This window comes from Lepidochelys olivacea, assembly GCF_965140295.1.
Source record: "Lepidochelys olivacea isolate rLepOli2 genome assembly, chromosome: 1".
In the NCBI taxonomy this organism is placed as follows: domain Eukaryota; kingdom Metazoa; phylum Chordata; order Testudines; family Cheloniidae; genus Lepidochelys; species Lepidochelys olivacea.
This window is the reverse complement of record NC_140411.1, coordinates 95,106,791-95,130,989: the sequence shown is the minus strand read 5'-3', so window position 1 is coordinate 95,130,989 and position 24,199 is coordinate 95,106,791.

Below are 24,199 nucleotides of genomic sequence, written 5' to 3'. Positions count from 1 at the left end.
GGTGGTCAGGGCACTGTTTCTTGCCCCTGAACTGGGGTATTAACTGCCCCACTAGTGTCCTAGAGGAGGGGAGTGGAGAGGGAGGGACCCAGGCCCGCCCTCTACTCCGGGTCCCAGCCCAGGGGCCCTAGGGATAGCAGTAAACCACTAGAACTAGCAGTTCCTTCCCTTGGGCTACTTCCCTCTCCTGCCCTTCAGCTTGTGGGGCTTCCTGCCCTCCCTCTGCACAAACCAGGTGTCCCTTTACCTAGGGCCTTGGTCTTCTTAGCCCACCACAGCACTTCTCCAAACTCTTCTCTGCTTCTCTCCAACACCGATCCACTCTGTTTCAACTCCTCCAAACTGCTCTTTGCTCCAATGCCAATCCACTCTGCTTCAACTCCTCCTCTTGTCTGATTGAAGCAGGGGGGTTTTATCATGTGACTGGCTTCAGGTGCTTTAATTAATTTATAGCAAACTTTCTTCCCTCTACAGGGAATAAGGCTCCCTTCTAACACTCTCCTGCTGCTCTCTGGCCATGCTGTATCACATAAGTATCAAGCTGCTGCAGTAGTTTATGTGTTTTGTACTAGTTGGAGACTTCTTGGGGTGTGTTATTTCATTCCTAGAAGTAATGAGTTGCAGTAAGCAAGCCTGAGGTCATGAACATGTGTATTATCATGATTAGCTCTGTGTCTGATAGAATGAGGTGCTATCTTCTGGCTAGCCATTGATGTAAGAGGTATAGTTGGGCATCCAGGCACTTCCCTCTTTCAACAAACCTCAACTCAGTCTTGCCTAGGTTCCACTTCAGCCAGCTTCTCTTCCTCCAGGTGCTGATTTTGCTTAGGGAGCAAAACGACAACCTTCACGTGGTGCTTCTGTTATGTGTTGGTGGATTTTGGGCTCTGTGTTTTGTGCCAATTAACCAATGTCGTCAATTGGCCACTAGATGTCATATTACCGACCTCCCAGTGAATATAGCAACAATTATATTTTGCTTAGGCATTGAGAAAGTGAGAGATCTTGCTGTGTATGTTTGAAAGGAGATGTAGAGTTTGGTATAGATTGCATACTGCTTGTACCTCTGCTTGTGGTGTCTAAGCACCAATCTCAAAGTTTTTCCCCCTCCTGAAAATTATCTTGTGTTCTTTTGTTTTTATTGAGCACAAATAAAATTAATCTAGCTTGGAAGTGCATGTTTTGTCTTCTGTGTATGGAAAACAAATTATTTTGAGGTATTTTAATTACAGTTCTCTATTCTGAACGATATGGTATAAACACAGTGAAGTTTCTTGTCCACGATGATTTGCTAACCTCTTCATTGTTCTTTTGCATTCTTCTGATTTTCAGAACTCCTCATTTTCCAAAGGTTTTATTTTATGTGTTTAAAAACTCCTAACTGTAAGAAGAAACAGTTCATAGTTACATCTGCAGCTTTTATTTTTAAATAAAAAATAAATAAAAATAAAGAGTCCCTCTTTTCTTTTTTTGACCAAATTGAAAGTACAGTGTAGCTAGATATTTGTCAGTCAAATTCCTTGACCTAAAGTTTTCTCCTTAGTGCTAGATTCTTTCAGGATCATGTTTATGTGGAGAATGTAACAGGTTATAACACATTGTAGTCAGCCAACTCTCAGCTTGGGCTCAGCCTTAGTATCTTTGAGTCTCTTGTCCCTGGTTCACCCAGGGAATCCCCCACTCCTGGGCAATCCTCCTGTCTCCAGTGGGAGTTCAGTTCACTCCTGGGGTCTTTTCAGAGCCCAATTTTCAGTTCTTTTATATCTAGGCATCACTTTCCCAGAGATTGCTGGATGAAGCAGCCCTTCAGAACTTTCGCTCATGTTGAGCTTGTCTTGCCAGTCTGCCCCAAACAGGGAGATGAAGGAAAGGGTTAGCAACTGCCATAGGCTGCACTCCCCTTGCAACTGCAGTTTGCTAGCAGTCTCTGGCAGCAGGGCCAGATTATGATATTCTGAGGCCCTAAACTACATCAAGTGTAAGAGGCCCCATACCATTCGTGATTTTTGGAGAGCAAAGTCATTGATGATGTCCTCAGATGATAAGCTACAGAGTTTGTCACTTTTGATGCACAGAATGCTTAGGGCAGATAGCTTTTCTTGCAGCATTGTTGTCCGCAGTTCATTCTTGATATATTTCAGTTGCAAAAATGACCTTTCTCCTGAGCAGTTTGTTACCATTAAACTAAAAAAAAAAAGCTGCAAAATTGCTTTAAAAACAGTAAAAAAAATAATTTTATATTATAAATATTGAGATTTATATATCTATACAACAACAAATAATATTTGTATTAATATATATATATATGCCGGAAACCTGTGTTATTTTACCAGGATATTTCTGTGAAAGTTAGTGCTATTTGTCTGTGTTCTCATTGGAAAACAAGACAGGACATATAATTTGTTTTTAACCACCATGAATAAGGAAAATTATCCTTTTCATATAAATAAATGAAAAAAAAGTTTGATTAATTTTGTTAGGGAAATACAAAGTTTATCTAGACTATATGTAAAATATATTTACAAATATTTATTCTGATTTAATTTCGCTATGAAACAATGAATTGTTGGGATTTTTTTTTGCCATACTATAAAAATACAATGTAATATGCATACGATATATGATTTATAAGTCTAAAAATTCTTATATACATAGCATGCTACCTAGAATAAAATATTATCTTGCGCGCTCCAAACCTGCCAAACAGAAAATCCCAGTCTTTTTTCTAGGCGGATGTCTCTCTTCACATTCGCTTCTCTATCCTCTGTATCCCCTAGGAACACTAATTTATCTCGAGTAAACACCTTGGACAAACAGAGTGACAACAAACTGACAGAGGGAAGCCAACACAAATTTATCCTCCCTCAGATCCATTCAACCCAAATCCATAAGACAATCACTGGCAAATTCAGTCATGTGACGCATGGATAGTGCATGAAGCAGACATTGGCATGCGCACTAAAATACACAATTGTACATATGTACAGATCAAAAGAAGAAAGAACACACTAACACTTAAGAAAACCAAGAAAAATGGGAGCGAAGGCACTATAAGACTGAGTGTGTTGGACCGTAAACAAAAGATGGTGGCCTTCCAGCTATTACCAGTGAAGGGGAACGCTATACATGACGTCACTCCTAGGACAAGTCCCATATGAGTACGCGCTTGGCAAGATTGCTTCACGACACTGCCATCTCCGACCTCACATTGTTTTCAATTATATGGGCAGTGAGTTTATTTATTGAAATAAGTTATGAAGGCATGCTCAGAATTTTACCAGTAGCTGCTGGACAACAAAACACTGCCTTAGGACAGTGGTTCTCAAAGCTGGTCCGCCGCTTGTTCAGGGAAAGCCCCTGGCGCGCCGGACCGGTTTGTTTCCCTGCCGCGTCCGCAGGTTCGGCCAATCGCGGTTCCACTTGCCGCGGTTCGCCGCTCCAGGCCAGTGGGGGCTGAGGGAAGGGCAGCACATCCCTGGGCCCGCGCAGCTTCCCACAGCCCACATTGGCCTGGAGCGGCGAACCACGGCCAGTGGGAGCTGCGATCGGCCGAACCTGCGGACGCGGCAGGTAAACAAACCGGTCCGGCGCGGCAGGGGCTTTCCCTGAACAAGTGACGGACCGGCTTTGAGAACCACTGCCTTAGGCAACGGATAGCAGACTTGCTCATATAAATACCAATTTTACAAGTGCAATTATCATTTTTTTTCCTCAGCCCTGGCCTCCCACCTGTCAATAATGAACAATTAGTGAAGGGTAAAGATAGGGTAAGGGTATTTGTGTAGCCAGATGTGTCTATTTTTTTTTCATATTTGAACAAAAATGTCTGTATTTAGAGAGAATCTTTTTTCTCATATCTCCTTTATTTATCAACAACATTGAAACAATTTGAAATGGAGTCAGTTTTTTTTCTTTTTTAGAAGCCCCTCATATTGTGAGGCCCTAAACTGAAGCTTAGTTAGCTTATGCATTAATCTGGCACTGCCTGGCAGTCTTCCTCCTCCTGGGAAATACGCTCCCCTGCCCCCCCCCCCCCCACATTTTTGGCCAGTCTCCAATTTTAAGCTCTGCTTCTCCAGGTGCAGCATGTTCTGCAGGTGTGTCTAATTGAGACTGCTTGAGTTCAGGAATGCTTGTTAGGCTTTCCACCAGTGGGACAGAAGCATGTCCCATTATAGATCTGTCCTTATATCTTTTGGGCCTTCAGTCTTATGAACAGGTAAAAACTCAGAGTGCCGTGAAAAGGTTTCAGTGAAGGCCGATAACCTGGTAGTCATATTTCAGGATTTTAGTATGTTTTATGATTTGTGTGAAACATCTGCCTCTATGAAGCTTTCATCATGTTATTACTCTCTCCCTCCGGTATGATTTCTGCTATTGTTTAAGACTATTCCCATCATGTTGATCACACTTATTTAAGCCAAATTCTTGTAAATTGTCATAGCAAGAAATGTGTAATTACTGGAAGTGTTAGTGGAAAAGCTGCAAAATGACTATCAGATGGCTGACTGTGGTTTTGAGAAGTGTGCAAACTGTCTTATTATTTGCTTGATAATCTGATGGTTGTTTTATTATGGGCTTTACTAACCCAATCCTTTTCCTCCCCAGTTCCTTTCCTAATAAATCTAACCTCCTGGAGTTGTGCTGTATGCTGGTTAACCCTTTGATTCCTTAGAGCTTTTAAAAAAAGATATATTGAGGTAAATTGACACCCACTGGGCCCAGTTTTCCTTTGTTCTGAACCTTGTTGATTTACACCCACTTTGGGCTCATATAAATAACTACACAAGTTGCTGCATGGCAACAGAAAATCGTTGTGTACGCTTCCTCATAAGTACTGCATACACCTTGTAAGACATGCCACTTATTGCCAATATAAGATCCTGCTACCAGTGAATACGCCATGACAAAAACAAGGCTATCACCCCAGGCATCCTTGTTCACTTTGACCAGTGTCAGAATATTTGTTAAATTCCCCTGAGGTATGCCAGGGTGTGATTTTTCCCTTGCAACACCATCACAAAACCACAGCCACCATAGTCGGTAAGTATGACACATCACTGACTGACTATAGGTAGGGATTTTTTAAATTTCAAATCTAAAACTAATTTATCATTATATTAAGATTTATCATCTTTTAAAATCTGTTATCAATCCACTTTAAACCATGTGAAAATATATTCAAATATTAAATTAAAAACTTAGGACTGTTCTGGCAACCCTTACTCATCTGAGTAAGTCAAGTAGTAGCTCCAAGGACTTCTTATCAACTGTGGGTTTGCAGGTCTACAGTTCTACATAGATATGCTCTTTTGAAATATTAACATTACAAAGGAAAATTCAGAACCCGAAGCATTGAAACTGTTCAACTAGTGTATTTTTTAAAGAGTTTGGGACAGAAATGTTCACTGGCTGGTATCACATATATCCAAAGTAAACATTTAAATCTTGGAAACAGAGCTTTATGAAGGAAAGGCTGACACTGTTTCCCATCATGAAAAGCAAATGAAAACATATCTAATTCACCCAGCCACAGGTGACTTGTTGGTGCAGGAATCTGAAACCATGAAAAATTAAGCGCTTGTAATTAACACTGTTAATTATGTTATATAATACAATGTTGTGTTACATAATTTGTACGTCATATAGTATACACAAGGACAAGAGACACTATATAAATTCAGTGAAGTATTTGATTTCTTTCTCACCATCATCTTAATTTTATAAAAAAAAACAGAGCTGTAAAACAGGAAAAAACATAAAATTAATTCTTGGTAGTTTGGGTGATCATTGGCCTTACATGTAAGATTTTGGTTTGAATTGGTTTTGTATTCTTATAGATGGAAAACATTCTAATAATTATTTCTTTAAAGTAATTGTTCCTTGTTCCGAAGAGGTTAATATCATGAAGTCAGTATTTGGTGTACACCAAACAACAGGAGTGTATTTTGACAGGTTTAACAGATTTTTTCACCATGAAGCATCTAATAAAACTACTTTTGCACCTCATGAGGATCTAACTTGCTAAGAAAAGGGGAAATGGAAAGTGCTGCACAGTGCTGATTTTGCAAATGTTTTCTGTTTGACAGACAAATACCTAAGTGCAGTCATTTCCTCAAATACTAATTCACTATTCCTCAGGAACTTGCTGTAACTTACAGGAGAAGAGAAATGCCTAACGGTGGTGCAGTCTAGGGTGTGAAACCATATCGCAGGATATCTTTCAATTCAGTTGGAGACCACTAAAACAGGTACTGAGCTATAGTTAGTATTGTAGGGCCTGGAACACACTACTCAGAAGCCTAGAACATTCACCAGCTCCGCTTTTGAGAGGCGAGGATGTTAATAACAAGTTTATCCTCTCATGTGGGGTGGAAGGGAATAAGCAGGGTCCCACCCCCAATAATAGGCGGAGGCCCAGAACTCCTCTGGCCCAAGCTCGCTTTCTCTCCCCGCAGTGGCCCCAGGGCCAGAGGAACTCTCTCTTCCTGTCACTGAAGCGGGGCCGGAGGATACATTTATTCAGATGGCTCCACAGTGCTTGGATTTTCATTGAAATGGTGAGTGTGCTGCTGTTTATTTCTATGCATATGATGTATGTGCATGTGTTGATAGGGTTTGATGGGTACATGTGTGTGTGTTTAATGTGCCCCTCCAAAAGCAGTCTAATTTAAATTCTTGTGCATGCCCGTGCTCATGTGCACGTACCACTCTGAGTATTACAGTCAGGAGAGCCAGTGTACATGGAAACTGTACAATGACAAGTGCAACGAGTGACAAGCTCAGATCTGAGTTCATACTAAATATTTTATTTATTTATTTATTTCAAGGTCCTTGTCCCAGGTTCTAGGCACCACACACCATACAAGACTCACACTTAGTATAGCATTTAAAATTTTCTTTAAATATCCAACTGTCAACTATCCAGCAAAAAAAGAAAAGGGGAAAAAAAGAAAATATGACCTGCTAGACCCTGAGACTCTGACTAAACCACCCCCAGGATCTGCAACCCAAGTTCCTGAGAATGTGCATGCATTGTGTAAAGAGTTGTCACTTTGGATGGGCTATCACCAGCAGGAGAGTGAATTTGTGTGGGGGGGTGGAGGGTGAGAAAACCTGGATTTGTGCTGGAAATGGCCCACCTGATGATCACTTTAGATAAGCTATTACCAGCAGGACAGTGGGGTGGGAGGAGGTATTGTTTCATATTCTCTGTGTATATATAAAGTCTGCTGCAGTTTCCACGATATGCATCTGATGAAGTGAGCTGTAGCTCACGAAAGCTTATGCTCTAATAAATTGGTTAGTCTCTAAGGTGCCACAAGTACTCCTTTTCTTTTTGTGAATACAGACTAACACGGCTGTTACTCTGTAGACTATACTAGTAAACTGCAGCATATAGCATTACAATAGCATGGTGCTTTCACATTTATGCTGCCACCCAGTGGCAGCTCATAGTGATTAATCTTTATTGTGCATTGCAGGGTTGTACACTAGCAGCATTGGTCCCAGGATATTAGAGAGACAAGGTGGGTGAAGTAATATCTTTTATTGGACCAAGTTCTGTTGATGAAAGGGACAGTCTTGTGAGAGCTGAAGGAGAGCTTTATGTAGCTCAAAAGCTTGTCTCTTTCACCAACAATAGTTGCTCCAATAAAAGATATTATCTCACTCACTTTGTCTCTCTATTGTGCATGCACTGTGTTAATGTGAACCAATGAAGTTACTGTTTTTTCAGGGCTTGAAAGATAGCAGCAATTTGGTTTGCTCTGGTTTTCCCCTCCATCACTTAATCAAACAGAAACCACAGCTTTCCCAAGTGGAAAGTACTTGTAATAGAAGGAACCTAAGACCTGACCACAAAACTGTTTGAGACAAAACATTCACTTGTACTAGAACAGATCCTTGCATCAACACAGGAACAAATATCTGAGCCAGACCTGTTCCTGACCCAAACAAAAAAGGGATTTTAGATGCTTCACTTTTAAAAGAAGAGGGTATCAGGTACTTACCAACAGCATCTTGAACGGGTTATTAAGGGGAAGCAGAAAGTCTGCAAGGAACTGAAGATGGGGTGGCTCAGCAAAGAAAGCTACCTCTTGGAGGTCACAAATTGTAGGGAAAAAGTGAGAACTGTCAAAAGGCAAGCAGAGTTGGACTTCGCAAAGGAAATTAAAACCCATAGTAAAAGATTCTTTAGCCACATAAATAAAAAGGAAACAAGGAAAGAAGTGGGACTGCTAAGCACTGAGGATAGGATGGAGATAAAAGATTATGTAGGCATGATCTAACACCTAAACAAATACTTTGCCTCAGTTTTTTTATAAGGGTAATGAGGAGCTTAGGGGTAGTGGCAGGATAGCTATTGGAAATGAGGATATGGGAGTAGAAGTGACTAAGATTTTGTCCTGCATATTTTTAGTAAAAGTCACTGACAGGTCCCAGGCAATAAAGAAAAATTCACTGAAGCCTGTGACCTCTCTGTGACTTTTACTAAAAATATTCAGGACAAAATGGGGAGCTGCGGAGTCCCCACACCATCCCAGGGGGCCCTGACTCGCAGCTGCGGGGTCCTCCCCACTGCCCCTGGCTCTGAGCTTGGGGCACCCCCACTGCTCATGGGGGCATTGAGCTCCGGGACACCCCCACTGCCCGCAGCAGCTGGGAGCTCCCAGGGGCCCTGCTGCCTGTGGTGACCCGGAGCTGCAGGACACCCATGCTGCCCGCGGTGGCTGGGAATTGCGGGGCAATTTCACCACTTGCTGTGGCTGGGAACTTGGCTCCTGACAGTTCCCAGTCACCATGGGCAACGGGAAGGGATGATGAACAGGAAGAAGGCTCCTCCTCCCAGAGACTGCTTGTAATAGAGATAGGCCAGCTGAGGAGGGGACAACCGTGAGAGACACCATTCCTGAAGCCACCCTAACTGACAAAGCAATATGCTTGAGGAACAGGGGTAGAAGGTAAACCTTGCAAAACGGCAATAAACTCTGAGAGACTAAGCTCATAGAGGTAAATACCCAGGGGCTGTCGAAGAGTCTGGCCCCCTTTCCAGCCAGATCCTCCTCCCTTGCAAGGGAAAGGGAAGAGGAGGAGCTAACCCTCTTCCCATGGTTGGTTGCCTCATAGCTCCCCTAAATGCTACCAACTGGGGGAAAAGTGAGGGTAAACAACAGAAAGTGGGACCTGCGGGGGGTAGGGGGGGAAGAGGGGAGGGGGGATCCAGGGAGCTCTTGCCCTCTCACAGACCAAATCAAGGGTCCTGGATAATCTCCATCCAAGAATATTAAAGGAACTGGCACATGAAATTGCCCAGCCCAATAGCAAGGATTTTTAATAAATCTGTAAACTTGAGAGTCATATCCTATGACTGGAAAATTGTTAATATAGTAGCTATTGTTAAGAAAGGGAGAAAAAGTGATCTGTGAAACTACAGATCCAGTAATAGTACGCTAGGTCTTAGAACAAATTCTGAAACAGAAAGTAGTTAAAGACATAAAGGTAAACAGAAATTGGGATAAAATACAAGATGGTTTTAAAACAGGAAGATCATGACAGACCATCCTGATCTCTTTCTTTGAGAAGATAACTGATTTTTTAGACAAAGGAAATGCAGTAGATCCAGTCTACCTGGATTTCAGTGAAGCATTTGACACAGTTCCACATGGGAAATTATTAGTTAAATTGGAGAATGTGGGGATCAATAAGAGAATTGAAAGGTGGATAAGGAACTGATTAGACAGACGACTATAATGGGCCATGCTGAAAGGTGAATTGTCAGGCTTGAGAGAGGTTACTAATCGAACTTCTGAGGGATCCATCTTGGAACCGGTCTTATTTAACATTTTCATTAATGACCTTTGCACAAAAAGTGGGAGTGTGCTAATAAAATCTGCGGACACAAAGTTAGGAAGAATTGCTAATACAGAAGAGGATCAGTATATCATACAAGAAAAGTCAGATGACTTTGAAAACTGGAGTAATAGAAATGGGATGAAATTTAATAGTGCAAAGTGCAAGGTCATACACTTAGGGACTAATAACATGGATTTGTGCTATAAGCTGGGGATGTATCAGTTGGAAGTGATAGAGGAGGATAAAGATTGAGTGTATTGGCTGGTCACAGGTTGGCTATGAGAGGCCAATGTGGTGTGGCCGTGAAAAAGACTAATGCAATCCTAGGATGCATCAGGAAAGATATTTCCAGTAGAGATAGGGAAGTGTTAGTACCTTTGTACAAGGCACTGGTGCAATCTGGACTCTGTGTGCAATTCTGATCTCCCATGTTTAAGAAAGATGAATTCAAACTGGAACAGGTGCAGAGAAGGGCTACTAGGATGATCAGAGGAATGGAGAACCTACCATACGAGAGAAGACTTAAGTAACTTATCTTGTTTAGCCTACCCAAACAAGGCTGAAGGGAGATATGACTGCTCTCTATCAATACATCAGAGGGATAAACACTAACGAAGGAGAGGAGTTATTTAAGTTAAGGGCCAATGTTGGCACAAGAACAAATGGATATAAACAATCCATCATCAAATTTAGACTTGAAATTAGACAAAGGTATTGTATCCATCAGAGGAGTGAAGTTCTGGAACAGCTTCCCAAGGGGAGCAGTGGGGGCAAAAAACCTAACTGGCTTCAGACAGAACTTGTTAAGTTTATAGAGGAGATGGTTTGATGATACTGCCTTCAATGGCATGTGGCCCATCTGTGACTGCAGACGGGAGACGGGACACTAGATGGGGAGAGCAGTGAGTTACTACAGTAAATTTTTTCCCACATGTCTGACTTGTGGGTCTCCCTGACATGCTCAGAGTCTAATTGATCACCATATTTGGGGTAGGGTAGGAATTTTCCCCCAGGTCAGACTAGAAGAGACCTGGGGGAATTTTCACCTTTTTTTTTGCCTTCTTCTGCAGCATGGGGTATGCAGGTCACTTGCAGGTTTAAACTTATGTAAATGGTAGATTCTCTGTAACTTGAAGTCTTTAAATCCTGATTTGAGGACTTCAGTAACTCAGCCAGAGGTTAGGAGTCTATTACAGGAGTGGGTGGGTGAGGTTCTGTGGCCTGTGAGCAGGAGGTCAGACTAGATGATCACGATGGTCCCTTCTGATGTTAAAGTCTCTGAATCTAAGATTCAAAGATTTTTTTTTTAATTGATCCAACAATGAAGGATTTGTCTCGATGAGTTAAGTACTAGTAATAATGCCAGATTTTGTGCTGGTATGACTCCACTGAAATCAGAGTATGGGCAAAATTTTTTGCTGCTGTGACTCCACTGAAATCAATAATCTAAAAGACAAATATTTTAAGTAAAAATCTGCAGCATTGAAATACTTTACATTTTAAATGTTCGAAAACCAAGTTAAGTGCAAGACTGAGTTTTATTTATTTCAAAAAAAGGCTCCTGAATTTCTTTAACAGAGGACTTAGTGTATAGGGTACTGCTGCTTTAAAATTCTGTACATAAAAGTGAGCTGCCAGGTCCCGCGCTTTTATGAATACCAGATGCAGAAGGAAGCAGTTTGTGTTCCAGTAAGACTGCAGAGTGGACGTATGCTTTCTAGGTCTGCTAGTAAAATGCTTTCTAATTCCAGTACTTATCTTAGTTCTGTCATATTGCTGATATTCAGTCTGTGTTTTTAGGTGAAAGTGTAAATAGACATCAAGGTTTTATAAAAATATTTGCACATTCAATATATCAATTCCACATTACAAGTTTTTGTTTTGTTTTCTTTCCCCCATTTGAAATCTGGAGAAAGTGTGACATCAGAGTTGAGAACAAATGGCAGAAATCAGTTTACCTAAAATCCTGCCTCACGTTGAATAAAATACTACCTGGTAACAGAAAATTCCCATTCAGTTGGGTCACTGAAGTGCTTTTTAGGGAAGTTCATAGGAGCTCTCTTTTTCAGTCAACTAGGCAGACTTCACCGTATACTGCAGTCCCATTTGGTCTGTCTTCACTTTTCAGCATGCAATCAAAGCTTTGCCTGTACCGTGCCTCTGCCTGCCCACTCTCCACCCCCTGCACAGAAAGGGGAATAGTGGCCCTGCAGAGGCTGCTTTCCCACAAAAAACACATGGATAGAGGGTGGTAAATTAATATATGTCTCCTTACTCCCGGGGCAACTGGCAAGCCACCAACTTGTCCTAATGCTAGTACCTAAGATATGTCTCCTATTTTATGTAGAAATGTGTGGATAAAATTTAGAAGAAAACTAGTTTCTGAATTGAAGAAACAAAATATGTGATTCTGGTGGAGTCTGATTTCTACGTGTAACCCTTCTGCCAGACCAAGTTGATAGCAGCAAGGGCCGGGTTCAGTACACAGGGGTTCCCTCTCATCAAAGCAAATGCAAAACTGGCTCGAGCCCCCACCCAGTGACCTGGGAAAATCTTACACACCCCCTGGGCACCTCAAAGAGGCAATACTTCCCCTCTCGCAAGCACAGAGTCTTGGTGTAGCAGAGAATCTTTAATAACATGAGGTAAATGACATCAGCATTAAATTGGGGAAACACCACAACTAGTGTTCATTAACCAAACCATGAGCAAAGACCCACCCCAGCAAATTGGGCCACATCCTTTCCCTCTGGTTCTTGAGTCCCAGAACCCAAATGTCTCTTGAGTCCAGCAATCCACAAATCACCCAAAGTCCAAAAAGTCCAGCCGCAGAGTTCAAAAGTTCATCTGCAGAGTGTTACTCCCCAGTCTGGCTAAAATGTGCCTGTGTGGGGGGGAAAGAGGTAAGGGGCACCTTACGTGTCCTGAAGCTGACTGCCTCACAGGGCTCTGCTCCTCTCCGCCCCACTCCGCCGTCTCACGAATGTCTCCACTCCACCACGAACGGCTCCGCTCTGCACAGCTCGCCGTCTCACAAACATTCCACTCCGCCGTCTCACAAACAGCTCTGCTCTGCACAGCTCGCCTCGCCGTCTCACGAACGCTCCGCCAGCCTATCCACAAACAGCACCACTGCACTCTAGATCTTCCGGCTCCCCACTATTTGACACAGTGCTCAGTGATTTCAGCTCATAGTAGTGGGAGCCTTAGTGCTGGTGCACCATAAGGCCAAAGTGAATTCAGCACAGTACCTGTAGCAAGACTCTTAATAGACCCAAAATTAGCTCTAACATTCCACAGTGGAGAGAGACAGAAGTGCAATTGGTGTTTCAGGCCCTCACAAAGGGGCCCACACCACCAGATACTAATACCTGCCTCAAGCCTCTCTCAATTCACAGAGTTTTGGAACCCATGACCCTTGCCTAGCGAGTGCCACTTAGTTGATGGTGAGTCCCTCCATCATAACAAAAGGCCAAGTACAGTTCCAAGCACAGTTCCCATAATCAGGGTAATAACAATTTATTCTTCCTGCCCCAATAACAGAGACACTGGGGATCCCACAGCAGCCAAAGTGACCATTTGGGCAGCTATGACCTCATTCTAGGCGGGGTGGGTGTGCCTATGCAAATGAGATCGGCCCCTGAAGTTCTTTTCCACAACTTGCCACACCTCACCACCAGATATCAGGGTGGAGCTCATCCTGACTCTGCTTACATCTGTATACACAGATCTTGGGGTTTCCTGTTTTCCCTTGTTCCCTAAATGCAACAGAAGTTGTTACAATATGAACTTGTAGAGCATTGCTTTATCAACCAGACTAGGTCATCTCTTACAGCACTGATGCACAGCTAAACAGTCTGACTCCTCCCAGGCTCAACAGCACAAGAGTCCTTGCCCAAGATTGCAGGGATCTTTCTCCATTTACCAGGGCTTCAAGCCAACCTTCACTTGCCCAGGGCCACAGCTTTCTTCTATGTCTTACCCTTTTGTGTGGCAGCTGGTAGGGTAAGGTGGGGTGGGGATGATCTAAGAGAGCCCAGGCTCTCCCTCTACTGTAGCCTGGCCCTGGGGCTCTGAATTGTGTCCTAAATCCAAGAATGCACTGGTTCATTTTACCAGGTTACTCAGTGTTGCCAAATGTCAGAATTTTTTCACAAGTCTCACAATATTTATTGTTTTACTTGGAGCTGCTACTAGGGTTGCCAACTTTCTAATCACACAAAACCGAACATCCTAGCCCCGCCCCTTCCTTGATGTCCTACCCTCTGCCCGGCCATTTCCCAAGGCCTCGCTTCCTGCTCACTACATTTCCCACTCCCTCAGTGGCTCTTCTCCCCCACCCTCACTCACTTTCACTGGGCTGGAGCATGGGGTACAAGAGGGAGATCCAGTTTCGGGGTGGGCTCAGGGCTGGTGCAGGGGGTTGGGGCTCAGGGCTGGGGCGTGGGCTTACCTCAGTCAGCTCCCAGTCAGCATCACAGTGGGGCTAAGGAAGGCTAGTCCTTACCTGTCCTGGCTCCATGCTGCGCCCCAGAAGTGGCCAGCAGGTCTGGCTCCTAAGCGGGGGGGCCAGGAGACTCCGCTCGCAGCTCTTGCCTGCAGGCATCACTGCCCCCAGCTTCCATTGGCCATGGTTCCCAGGCAATGGGAATGCAGCGCCAGTGCTGGGGGCAGGGGAAGCACATGGAGCCCTGTTGCCCTCCTGCCTAGAAGCCAGATCTGTTGACCACTTTCGGGGTGCAGTATGGTGCCAGGACAGGTAGGGACTAGCCTGCCTTAGCCCTGCAGCACCGCTGACCGGACTTTTAATGGCCCAGTCAGCACCACCAGGGTCTTTTTTTGACTGAGCGTTCCGGTCAAAAACTGGACACCTTGCAACCCTAGCTGCTACTCTAAGGGCTTGTCTTCACTCCCAGGGAGATCGTCTGTGCTGCAATCAACAGGTGTCGAATTAGATGGTCTAATGAAGACCTGCTAAATTGACAACAGAGCACCTGTGGTCAACTCCGGTACTCCATCTTCCCGAGAAGAGTAAGGTAAGTCGACGGAAGAGCATCTCTTGTCAACACAGTGCAGTGAAGACACCGGGGTAAGTCAACTTAAGTTATGTTGACTCCAGTTATGTTATTCACATAGCGGGAGTAGCATAATTTATAGTGACTTACCCCATTAGTGTAGACAAGGCCTTATTCTTTGAGCAGCTTGCAGTTTCAGCTTCTGGAATCAAATTATTTGAGAATCTCAGCTTTCATTAAAAACAACAACAACAACAAAAAAGGAAATTTCTAGCTCTTATGGCTGCAGAGGAAATTTTGAAAATATGAACCCCATACACGTCAACATCAGAAAGAAAATAAAGAGAACCCAACATTTATCCCAACATTTAACCCAACATTTTTAAAATCTCATGTTATTTGAGCCAATCACATGATTTTGGAGAGCCCAACTCACGATTTTTCATGATTTTTTTCAGCACTTGGGGTTGGCAGTAGTGCACTTCTTACATCTACTTGCTCACAGGTCTTCTTCAGCCAAATCCCTTGCAGCTTCCACTCTCAGGTACCTTCCCACAGGGAACCACTACCAGTTCTTCTCCATTATCTGATCACTGGAGAACCTTCCCATAAGCTACTGCCATTTCTTCCTCTTGAGTGAGTGCCTTTTATCTAGCTTCCCTTTTCCCAGCATGCCTTGCTGTTAGCCTAGTTAGATGATGCCTCTGGCAGGTACAGCTCTTTTTCAGGACTTGTAAGTATAGCGACCACATAGTAGGCTTGCTCTTGCCCTTAAAAGATCAACAGTGCTCAGTTTCTTTTTTTAAACTAATTAACTAATTTCTCATTAGTTTTAATCAGAGACTGTGAAGCTTTGTGCATAAGATGTCTGCTTCATGTTCTGATGTAGTGAGTTCATACTTTGTTACGGTAACACTTAAATAACTCCATTCCACTAGGTGGCATTAAGTAACATGTATCCAGGCCTGTTTCTGCTAGAATGGGATCATAATTTTCATGGTGCCATTTGTCCACTGTTAGAAGATCCATACTGTCAGGTAGAGGTTTTGCATAGTGCCTTCAATTCTGACAAATGCCTGTCGGCAATGGGTGTGACCCTGTTAGCGAATGATTTCATCCTGTTTAAATTCTCTTATAGTTCAGTATTCTCAATTCTATACTGTTCCTATCAATATCAAATTTGGATTCCCATACACTATGTACCTACTTACATATCAATTACACAGATGGTTAATAGAATAGGTCTCATTATAGGACTTGAGTGACATTTGAAGTTCAAATTTATGAAATAAGGCACACCTGAAGTGGAAAAGATTGCTTCCCACAGTATATTGTGGAGTCCAGTCTAATGTTGAATGGTGAGGAATGAGAGTTCTATTGGATTTGACTTCCATGGATTCATGGTAATAAGCACGTTGCCTGATAGTGCTCAAAGGAGCAAACCCATAGATAGTTACATTGTTCTGTTATGATAAGAAATCTCAAAAGTGCAACAATTTTCCCTTTTAGGCAGGGCTGGCCTTACCATGAGGTGAACTGAGGCAGCTGCCTCAGGTGTCAGACTGTGGGGATGGGGGGAGTGCCACTAGGATCCAGAGTGTACAAAATTGTGTCTGCTGCTGGTGCATATGTAGTATCTCTGCTCTAGATGCACAGAGATGGTGGAGTGCTGTGCTGGAGGAAGGAGAGCACAAGAGACACAACAGGCAGGCAGGAGAAAGGTGAGAGGGAATAACAGAAAGCAGCAGGAACTGCAGGGAGAGAGAGGAGGAGGCGTCTCATGTATCTTTTATGTATAAGGTGGATAGAACGCTGGCTAGATTGTGGGGCTCAATGGGTAGTGATCAATGGCTCCATGTCTAGTTGGCAGCCGGTATCAAGCGGAGTGCTCCAAGGGTTGGTCCTGGGGCCAGTTTTGTTCAATATCTTCATTAATGATCTGGAGGATGGTATGGACTGCAACCTCAGCAAGTTTGCAGATGACACTAAACTGGGAGAAGTGGTAGATACACTGGCGGGTAGGGATAGGATACAGAGGGACCTAGAGAAATTAGAGGATTGGGCCAACAGAAATCTGATGAGGTTCAACAAGGACAAGTGCAGAGTCCTGCACGTAGGACGGAAGAATCCCATGCACTGCTACCGACTAGGGACCGAATGGCTAGGCAGTAGTTCTGCAGAAAAAGACCTAGGGGCTACAGTGGACGAGAAGCTGGATATGAGTCAACAGTGTGCACTTGTTACCAAGAAGGCTAATGGCATTTTGGGCTGTATAAGTAGGGACATTGCCAGGAGATCAAGGGACGTGATCATTCCCTTCTATTCAAAATTGGTGAGGCCTCATCTGGAGTACTGTGCCCAGTTTTGGATGTGGGAAAATTGGAAAGTATCCAGGGGACGGCAACAAAAACGATTAGCGGACTGGAACACATGACTTATGAGGAGACGCTGAGGGAACTGGGATTGTTCAGTCTGTAGAAGAGAAGAATGAGAGGGGATTTGATAGCTGCTTTCAACTACCTGAAAGGGGGTTCCAAAGAGGATGGAGCTAGACTGTTCTCAGTGGTAGCAGATGACAGAACAAGGAGTAATGGTCTCAAGTTGCAGTGGGGGAAGTTTGGGTTGGATATTAGGAAAAACTTTTTCACTAGGAGGATGGTGAAACACTGGAATGCGTTACCTAGGGAGGTGGTGGAATCTCCTTCCTTTGAGGTTTTTAAGGTCAGGCTTGAGAAAGCCCTGGCTGGGATGATTTAGTTGGGGATTGGTCCTGCTTTGAGCAGGGGGTTGGACTAGATGACCTCCTGAGGTCCCTTCCAACCCTGATATTCTATGATTCTATACCTCTGTAGCACCCCCAGGAGCCTGGACTGATTAACACCAGCCTCTCAGGGAGCTTCCTGTTTCCTGCTGCTTCCCTGAACCCACTTGAGGAGAACAGGCAGTCAACTGAAGTAGTAGGAGCCAGTTAGGCCCTTAAGACGCTGATATCTTCCCTCACTCAGGCCCTGATACCAGCCTTCTTATTTGTCCCCTTCAACTGAGTGTTGAGAGCCACTATAGCTGGCGCAGAACAGTAGTCATGAGTGAAAGAAGAAAACACCCTTCTGGGACAGCATTCAGAAAAGGAAAGAAAGCAAAGGAAGCTTTTCTATCTAAGCAGGAAGGAGCTCTCCTGACATACATAGACACAAATGTTCACGGTGAGCCTTCTGGCCCCAGTGAGGATGTGAGTGTTGAGGAGATGCCTGATCTTCCAGTTAGTCAGAGTGCAGGTGACCTGGCAGCTACTACAGCATCCATATCTCCATCTCAAATGGATGTAACCATGCACGTTCCTGAAGAAAAGTGTAGATCAGAGAAGAGTGTGGTGGAGGCGCAAGAAACAGCTGCTGCTGAGTTTAGTTCCTTAAATCTAGACGATCCAGGACTGTGGACCCACTTGAGCAGTAGCCTGAGGGACTTCTTTCTACTGCATGGGCCACAGCAAGTGAAAAATGTCATGTTCCCCAAAGACAATGAAAATAGAAGTTTCCATCCAACACATTACTGGCATGAAATCCCCAATGGTGACAAAAGTGGAGAGGCCATGGCTTATGTACTCAAAACCCCAGAATGCTGCATACTGTTTTTGTGGCACTCTTCCAGTCTAATGTTGCAGCCACATTGGGTTCTACAGGAACAAAGGACTGGAAAAATCTGGCTAGATATCTGGCATGCCATGAAAAGGCAGCAAATCACCAGAGAGCATTCCATAGGTGGAAAGAGCTTGAAATGAGACTAAGGTTAAAGGCCACTACAGATGATCAGCTGATGAGAGGATCAGCCTGAAGAGAAGATTGCATCAGTCTCTCCTTACTGGCAAAATGTTCTGAAAAGGCTCGTTACCATTGTGAGAATGCTTGCTACCCAAAACCTAGCACTCTGTGGCACTTCAGATCAGCAGTATGTGCCAAACAATGGAAACTTCCTTAAAATTAGGGAGCTGGTGACTGAGTTTGATGCTGTAGTCCAGGAGCATCTAAGAAGAGACACCACCCAAGAAATGTACACGCACCACTACCGTGGAAAAACAATTCAAAATGAGATCATACAGTTACTGGCAACAAAAGTCAAACAGAAGATTGTGGCAGATCTGAAGTCAGCAAGATATTACTCTGTTATTTTGGACTGCACACCTGACATCAGCCATATGGAACAAATGACTTTAATGGTGTGTTTTGTAAAAACAACAGAATCTAGTGAAAATGTCCCTGCAATGGTGACTGTCAGAGAGCATTTTCTAGAATTTATTGACATTGATGATACTACAGGAGCTGGTATGGCAAATGTGCTTCTTAAAAAGCTGGAAGATATGGGAATTGCAATAGCTGACATGAGAGGTCAGGGCTACGATAATGGTGCCAATATGAGAGGAAAGAACAGAGGAGCGCAGACACGGATCCGAGAGTTAAACCCCGAGCTTTTTTTTGTCCCCGGCAGTTCTCATTCATTGAACTTGGTGGTCAGTGATGCAGCATCAGCTTCTATTGAGGCGTCTGAATATCTGAATGTAATTCAAAGCATCTATGTATTTTTCTCTGCATCAACTCATCAATGGCAAATTTAGAAGCAGCATCTGGGAACATCCTCTCTGACACTGAAACCACTGAGTACCACACAATGGGAAAGTCGAGTGGAGGTGATAAAGTTTATCAAACACCAAATTGGGAAGATAGATGATGCCATAGTTGACATTATGGAAGATAATGCTATGACAGGAACTGTTCATGGGAGAACAGTGGAGAGGGAAATGGAATCACTAGAAACATACATAGCTTCAAATGTCTGTGTGGGTTAGTGTTGTGGCATGACATACAGTTTGAAATAAATATTGTAAGCAAGAGACTCCAAAGTGTTGACCTTGATATATCTGAAGTAATGGAACAACTGGACAAAGCAAAGTCATACCTACAGTCTTACCGGTCAGATGAGGGATTTCAAAACGTTCTGAAGAGTGCACAGAAGTTGGCAGAGGAACTTCACACTGAAGCTATTTTCCCCCCCATTCAAGAATACAAGAGTCACTGAAGAAGAAGACATTTTGATTACAAGGCACGGGATAATCCCATAAGAGACCCCAAACAACAATTCAAAGTTGAATTCTTTAACCAGGTGCGAGATTGTGCAATACAGTCAGTTGAAGAACGTTTTAAGCAGCTCAAGGAACACAGCAGTATATTTGGGATGTTGTATGATATTCCAAAACTCCTCACTATACCTGAAGAAGACCTACACCAGCAATGCAGTGCACTAGAGACAGTGTTGACACATGATGACATGTGCGATATTGATGCGAGTGATTTAGGTGATGAACTGAAAGCCCTTTCAAGATACATTTCAGCAGGATCAACTCCAAAGGTTGTTCTGGAATATATGTGCACAAATAAGATGACCACCCTCTTTCCAAATGCTTTTATTGCTCTGCGCATACTTCTAACACTTCCTGTAACCGTTACCAGTGGAGAACGCAGCTTCTCCAAACTGAAGTTAATAAAAACACATCTACGCTCCACAATGACACAGGAGAGGCCGACCGGCCTTGCAACCATCTCCATAGAGCATGAGCTGGCCCAGACTGTGGACCTTCAGGAAGCAGTTCAAATCTTTGCAACCAAGAAGGTACGGAAAGCACCACTTTGATTATTCAAACAGATAAAAATGCCAGTGTTTACTATGCAGACAAGAAAAGCTACATTTGCTGTTCAGGCGTTTGAAAGCTAAGTGTTCCTTAACATTTTTGAACAAGGCATTTTAAGTTTCTTCTCCTTTATTGCGGTAGGCAGCAGAACAGTACCATGAGAGGAGTAGAACAGGAAGAAGGTAGAATTGAGACGTTTCAAAGTTTTGGCCCAAGTGAGGGGGCATTGGGGCATCTTTTGAGTTCCCCGCTTCAGCTGCCAAAATGTTGTGGGCCGGCCCTGCTTTTAGGCTAACACTTTAAACAGGAGATAAAGTTAGGTAGCCAGAAGGAAATAGGAGGCAAATAATTTGTTTCACTACAGTTAGTTATAGCCAACTATGATGCAGCAGTCTTTTGCCTATAGGTGTCATTATCATTGCTCCAAAACTCCACATTCCTGACCACTGAGGAGGTAATTAGTAGAAATTTTCCACTCCAAGACTATCTTCAGCCAGTCATGAGCCAGGATTTTTTCTTGTATGCAATTCTAGCAAATTACTTCTACATTTAATTTCTTATTTGAAAATACCAAATAATTTACTTTGTACCTAATGACAGCTAAACAAAATGTTAAGGCAAAGAGAACAACAGAAATGTTTTTCCAGTGTAAGTGTCTTCACGTGAAAAGAATATCTATCTCTCATCTATATATAAACACATATACAATCAGACACACAGCTAGAATGAACATATTTCCATGTATGAAGTGAAAGTGTAAGATATTTAAATCCTTATACCAAATTAGTCCCCATATGAGCAGTCACCAATCTCGTGTAGAAATTAAAATAAGAAGAACTTGAAAATATCTGGGACACATTGGGGGAAAAACAAGCAAAGTTGGTAGGAATTATGTCTGTATTTTTTGTAAGACTATACATTAAGATGATATGTGCATGCTTTGTGATTTTTTTTTTTGCTTGAAAATGTGCTGTTTTATGTTTTGGAAAAATGGAAATTAAATGTTTTGAAAGTGACAGCAATCATCTACAGTTACCGGCCATTTTGTCAAACCTATCCAAATTCTTACTGAACTACAGCAAGATACAATATCAACTGAAAGAGGCTTTAATTCACACTAATAATAATCTAAACAATTTTGGAACAGATTTTTATTTGTATATGCAGTAAAGCAAATGAGAGATATCTAAAGCAGATGCTGTCTTGACGTTATCTCATTGTAGGCTGTTTACCAGTCAGTCCAATCTCAGGGCAGGTCTTCACTACCCGCCGGATCGGTGGGTAGTGATCGAACTATCGGGGATCGATTTATCTCATCTCCTCTAGACATGATAAATCAATCCCTGAACGTGCTCCCCGTCAACTCTGGAACTCCAGCTCACGAGAGGCGGACGTGGAGTTGATGGAGGAGCGGCAGCGGTCGATTCGCTGCTGTCCTCACGGCCAGGTAAGTCGACCTAAGATACGCTGACTTCAGCTACGCTATTCACGTAGCTGAAGTTGCATATCTTAGGTCGACCCCCACACTAGTGTAGAGCAGGGCTCAATTTACTATGAGAAATTCCTGGAACACCAGGAAGCTGTACGGTGAGTATTTAGGTAGAACAAATACCGTCCTGACCTCCACTCCTTGGAATAAGACATCTGGTTTGGTTATCTTTCTCCAGCCAGTCAAGAAAGTAGCTCAAAGCCAATGTTTACAATGCAACTGTAAACCAAGAGCATCAGCTTAACAGGTATCTGGTGCTCTTTACTGAAAAACCTGAAATGAAATGGAAGCAAAAATACCCTGCTGCAATACTAACAGGAAACCAGTTAAAAAACTGAAAAAATGACAGGGGGTGGGTTTCACATTGTTATATGGATATAATAAAGCTACCTGTTGTGGTAGGGAGTTGAACAACTGATGTCTTGGCATGGAAAATGTCCTGTTCTGAATGCCCAATAGTCTAAAACTGGGCTTCTCCATCCTACTACATTGTATCTTTTGGAGTTATGTAAAAAATGAGGTGGTTTTCAGGAAGCAAGGTCCTAACTCATTTAGGATCTTGTAGATTAGTAACAGGACTTTAATTTTGACTTGAGAGTGAAGAAGGAGTCAGCAGACAGTTTGGAATATCAGAATGATGTACTTGCCTCTCCTACTTAGGGGCTGTTTCACTCTAAGTGACACTTGAAGTGACAAAGACACAGATCATAGCAGCAGGGTCCTTTTTGGAGATGAAAGGGAGCAATTGACCAGACAGCTGGAGCTGGTAAATGGCGATCTTTGCCACAGTTGCAGTCTTCTACTCCTCAATTACTCCTCAATTAGTAGAAGGCTGGAATATCATCTGGACCTTGAAGCTGCCTGTACTGGAGTGGTGACAATGGAGTGTAGTTTGTCTAAGAGTATTGAGGAGAAAGATGTCTAGAACCCCAAGATGCCCAAAACCTTGATGATGGAGTTGTGGGCTTGCTCACTTTACACAACATGCATCATGCTAATTCTGTTGTTGTTGTTTAAAATAACTAATTTAGAAAATTGGTGTGGAAGTAGGAGTCACTGTTGGAGAGTATTAAAGGGTCACTGACTCCAGAGCACCTTCTTGTGATCCGGGATGACCATGCAGCAGCTCTGCCTCACTTTCTCCTACTTCAGACACAGCAAGTGCACCAAGACTTCTGTATATATCTATATGTCTAACAGAACCATCTCTCTCAAAGGGTCTGATTTATTTACCAAAAATTCAACAGAAAAGACAAAGAAAGATCTTCACCCAGGCTTGCCTACTAGTTAGCTTACTGAGTTCCAGGTCCCAGTGAGTAGGTCTTGTACTCCAGGCCCTCTTTTAATCAGAGGCACAGTGAGGTGGGTGGGCAGCTTGAGTCTCTCTTGTAGTAGGGGCATTAATAGGAGAATCTAGGCCTGCCTACTCCACCAGGCTCCAACCTAAGATGCCCTCCGAGTTACCCACCCTAGATCACTTCCTACCATCTGTTTTTTCCCCCCAGCCTCTCATCCAATATAAGATGAAAAGAAAAAGAAAAACCAACCAAACCGTTAGCCCCAACCAGGCTCAGCGTATGGTCTTTTTCCCTCAGGGAAGCTTCTCCAGCACCCTTGTCAGGACCCTTCATCTGTCCTTCTCCCTGCCCGCTCCCCTTCTGAGATGGGTTATTTTTCAATCTTTTCTCCAGTTGAAGCATGCTCTGCAGGGCTGAAGGGGGCAGGATCCTAGGATCCAGCACTGTCCTTTAACCCCTTCTGGCCACAAGTGTCATTTGTACACCCCATCACATACCTAAAAATTGACAAGCACTTTTTAAAATCTTGGTCTAAGCTCTTTGAGGCCGAGACCTTGTCTCAATATATGTTTTGTAAGTAGTGATTATAAACACTAACTACAGATAGGCTCAGATGAGTGTGATTTGGTTGTGGCAAAATATCAGTTGTGTTATGCTGAAGTTCAAAACCTAAACTAGCCCTATCTTTGCTCTTGAATTCACAGCTTATAGCAACATAAATATTCATTTTTCCATGTTTCCCCTCCTTACCAGTGATATGATCAAGTTAAAATAATAAGAGTAGATCTTCAGCTGCTGTTAACTGACCTACACCAGCTGAAGATCTGATCCACTATGTCCTTTCCCCCTTTAAATAATTCTT